Source organism: Nannospalax galili, unplaced genomic scaffold, assembly GCF_000622305.1.
Source record: "Nannospalax galili isolate Female #2095 unplaced genomic scaffold, S.galili_v1.0 scaffold803, whole genome shotgun sequence".
Lineage (NCBI taxonomy): Eukaryota > Metazoa > Chordata > Mammalia > Rodentia > Spalacidae > Nannospalax > Nannospalax galili.
Window position 1 is genome coordinate 530,751 of NW_008349354.1, and position 4,266 is coordinate 535,016.

Here is a 4,266-nt window from a genome sequence, read left to right on the forward strand (position 1 = left end):
TTCTACAGTCTATGGCATTGTATGGAATCTGGGATTGGTCCTAACAATAGTATCTCCTTACAACCATGTGGCCTCCTTATAAGCTGGCAAAAGACAAGATTAAAACTGTATAATAAAATGTTTTTTATACCTAAAAATGTATTAATATTTGAGTCACACACCGAAAGGCATTTAATGTGTTGCATGTTCTTATAGTCTCGAAGGGCTTCTTCCTAAAATAGATGCTGTTTAACTAAGGGATGCCTCTTATCAAAACCATGCAGTAGTGGAGCTAGGGAGAAGGATCAGTCAGTAAAGTGCTTGCCTCATAAGCAGGAGGACTTTGGTTGGATCCCTAGCACCCATGTAAAAATACCAAGTGTGGTGGTATGCAGTTGTCTTATATTGAGAAGGCAGAAACAGGAGGATCCCTGGGATTCACTAGCCAAGCAGTCTAAACTAACAGGTGAACCCTCAGGTTCGCGAGAGACCTTGTCGCAAAGGAAATGGACATCATTCCTGAGGATGGCACTTGAGGTTGTCCTCTGGCTTCCACATACGTGCACATGTACGCATGTGCACTTGCACACACATGAACATGCATACACACGTAATTTTGAGCAAGAAACTATGCAATAATTTATTTTGTTATCAAAGATAGTTTCCTTTACCTTTCTATATGTCTGTTTTCCTGGGGGTAAAAGGCATGGCCCCCACTTCCAGAATAAATTCAATGGGGTCAACTTAGATGCAGGGCTTGGTTCATGATGCATCAATTCCTATAACAAACTTGCTGAGGTATTAATTGCCCCAATTTTTCTGTGACGAGGAAACACCCAGAGTCTACATGACACGTCTGAAGTAAAGAATGAGATCAGTGATGATGAGAGATTCTTCTGCATTAGTACCTAAGAAGGGTTCTCCCCATGAACTGGGATCTCCCAACATTAGGCACACATCATTACTGCACTTGGGAATATTTCACACCGTCATTGAGAATTGGGCATCAAGATAGGCATGATCTTAACCCAAATCAGTGGATCTTACAGTAGAATTTGAAACAGGATGGCAGGACTTCCAAACACAGAAATTCCTTAAGGAATGTCTAGTCCATTTCTTCTGCCATTACACCGATTTAAAATAACTCAAGCCCGAGAGGAGGTGAGAGCTTGCAAATGTTATACAGCATATCAGGTGCAGAACCCAGGGGAAAAACCAAGATTCCTGACTCAGCCCCAGATCTCTTCTGTGACATCAGCCACAAAATATCCAATGATAGAGAAAGGGATTATTTCAGTTATTAATTCACACAGGTTATTCAGAATGCTGAACAGAACCTGGGCTCCAACATTGAGCATATTAATTACTAATTGCATACCCTTGATAGGGGACCCTCCTTTAACCTGGGTTTCCTTACCAATTGCATGAGACTGTCAAGAGAGCCACACAAGGTTAGCTGTAGGATCCGGTGTAATAATTTTGCTCTAACTTCAACGCATGCAGCATTTAACTAGCACTGAATGAACATTGCACATTATAATTATTACCACTGGCAGCATTCAAATAACTTAGTTAAAAGTTTCACTTTGGGGACGAGGATAAAGAGAAAGACAATATCCTGCCATCAAGTTCACCTTCCTTTTCTCTGAAGGCAGCACTTAATAGCACCAGGGGAAAAGGTAAGTTACGTTAGCAAAAGGTTAGCTCCAGGAATGAACAAGTCCTACCTTTACAAAACTAAAGTGCCTCTTGTAGATATTCAAAGGAAAACTTCACCACCTTTCTCAAGCCTTTTTTTGTTAATGCCTTGCCTCAGCTAAAGTCCTGACCATCCATCTAACATCTAAGTGCTTCTTGCCTTCACATGGTAACAAAAGTGCCACCAATTTTCCCTGAAAAAAAGCTCTCTTATAGCTTTCTTTTCTGTTTCCCCCTGCCACTTGCTTTCATGATTTGGGGGAAGTGGGGTGGGGGCGTGGAGATGCCAGATCACTTCAATTGTCTAAAAGCCCAGCTCCTTCGTCCTTACAATCCTACTACCTCACCTCCTCAAAGTCACTTTTGCAAAATATAAATGAGATTAAATAATTTCTCCTATTAAATATTGAGTGATTTCTCCTCTTCAACAGAGTATGTTCATGACCAGGGGTCACTGCAGCCTCCTCAAACTCATACTAACCCCTCGTTCCAAAACTAGGTGCTCTTGATCATGCCCTTTCCTCTGAATATTTATGCTGTGCTTTTTATATGGAATGCCCAGAACCTTCTCTAGAGAATGCCAACCACCCTTTGGGATCCAGTCCAGATGTGTACTCTCTGGCAGACCCTTCTAGAGTCCCTCCACCCTTCCTTCTCTTGACTCCCACTGACCTCGTTCCTTTCTGAATTAGGCGCTTACCACGCTGAACCACTATCATTTATTTCCTGTTAAATTTACTTCTAGGATGTATAGGGTCTCATTCTTTTAGGCCCTGGCACAGGATCTACATAGCACACAGTGGGTGCTTAACAAAGAGCTGTTGAATCAATTGAGTGGGTGACACAGAAAAGTAAAGAAACAGGAAAAAAATGCAATCTTTGCCGCCGTCAACGATAGCCTCAATAAAGGACATGCTAGTTTCTGCAACAGATCTGACAAGCTGCAAACAATTATGCAAGTGGTGTTTCAGAGTGTGATGAGTCCTTGCAAATGAGAAAGCTCTCAAGTTCCCACTTCTGCCTGTTTAATATTCCTCACTGGAGAGAAAGCCTCGGCCTCCCAGGCTCAGGTGGGTTCTAATGGACAAGCTCATGCTAAGTGTTTTCGAAAATCTTAAAATCCTGCCACTTCAGTTGAGGACACTTCTCCCTCCCTAAATCCTACGGACTTGATTCAGGTAATAGGCGCTCAGTGAATGCTGATTTGATTTGCACTCTCTCTGAAAGCAAAGTGCAACTCCCATTTTAGGGTAATCGAGATTGATGACTGATTATACTTAGTCTAATAACTCTATAAGGCTAAAGAAAAGCAATGTATACACTGAAAGGCTGCCAAGTGTTCTCTCTTGCCTTGTCGCTTGATCCTTCCCACCTACTGTCTATAGGCATCTTCATGGTATACCAGAATGCTGAAGGGGATGGGCTGGTCAGCAGGAACTAGCCCTTGCCTGTGATACACTTGTCCTGTATTTTGAACTTAGTATAATTAAGAACTTGGAACGTGTGAAAGTTAAGTTGCATTTTAAAGAAGTGTCCTACTTTTCCCAAAACCTCCTGTCTAGACCATGGATCTGAGTCAAGAGAGGAAGAATGCTCTAGCAGTGTCTTATCTCTATCCATGGGAAATTAAGGGATTGTATAAGTAAAGAGAAACAAGAAAGAGTTTTTGTTTTTACTAAAACAGGATTTTAAAATACAGCCTTGGGTGTGTTGTAACAGTTTTCAATTTAACACTTCTATTCCTTTGTGCGAAATAGGGAAGATTCGAAACACTGGCTCAGCTAGAATTCATTCTGGGATAAGAAAAAGACAGCGAGGCCTTGGAGAATAAATCATTAACTAAAAGTCAAACGGAGGCACCCTGGAAACCAGCAAGGCCAGATCAGGAGGCAGCAGAGAGGGCTGAGACTAGCCTGTCCCTTGCCATGACTTCTACAGAGGTGTATCCCAAAGGCAGGACGAACCGGCACACGGCGCTCCTGTCCATTTCACTTTTCAAACTCGAAGTTATTTTTAGATGACCCAAGCCCGCTAATCCCAGGCAGGACAATTCTCAGCCTGGCTGTGCCTGAAAGCACCTCCTTCCTTCCCAGCAAATTCGTGAAGCCTGAGAACATAGGGGTCTCCCGGTTTTCTCCTCTGCTCCCTGAGTTCTTAGTCTCCCCTAACTCCCTCTCTAAAACCAGATCCCCGGGACCACTGGAGTTATGCTGGGTCCTCTGTGTACATATGCACCTGCTGCTTGTCCCTGGGAAGGTGGACCTTGGGCACTAGGAAAGAGGAAGAGGCGCTTTGAGACTAGCGCCTCCTTAGAAAGGAAACCTGGGAGACCTGCCCCCAAGGATGCTTTGGGGACTCCACGGCCTTTGCCCCTGCCCTGCCTCTAAACCCCGCTGTGCTTGCTTCCCAAAACCTTGGTCCCTCCGCACCAAGGCTTCCAGCTTCGGTGGGACAGGGTGCTGGGGCGATCGGGGACGGCGCCGTTACGTAACCGACCTGCAGGGCGTCCGCGATGCGCCGCGGAGGCGGCGGCGACGGTGGCCGCGGCTCGGGTGGTCCGCGGGCGCGGGTGGCTGCGGGCGGGGCGCT

At 44.8% G+C, this 4,266-nt stretch overlaps 1 protein-coding gene across 1 annotated transcript in view; it reads right to left on the minus strand.

The window, feature by feature from the left end:
* Nucleotides 1-4,260, minus strand: part of Rcan2 (regulator of calcineurin 2) — a 274,569-nt gene extending 270,309 nt beyond the window's left edge. Inside the window, exon 1 of the mRNA XM_008846718.2 lies at nt 4,174-4,260. The gene's annotated coding sequence lies outside the window, so the exon portion shown is untranslated. The remainder of the gene's footprint in view (nt 1-4,173) is intronic.
* Nucleotides 4,261-4,266: the final 6 nt, after the last annotated feature.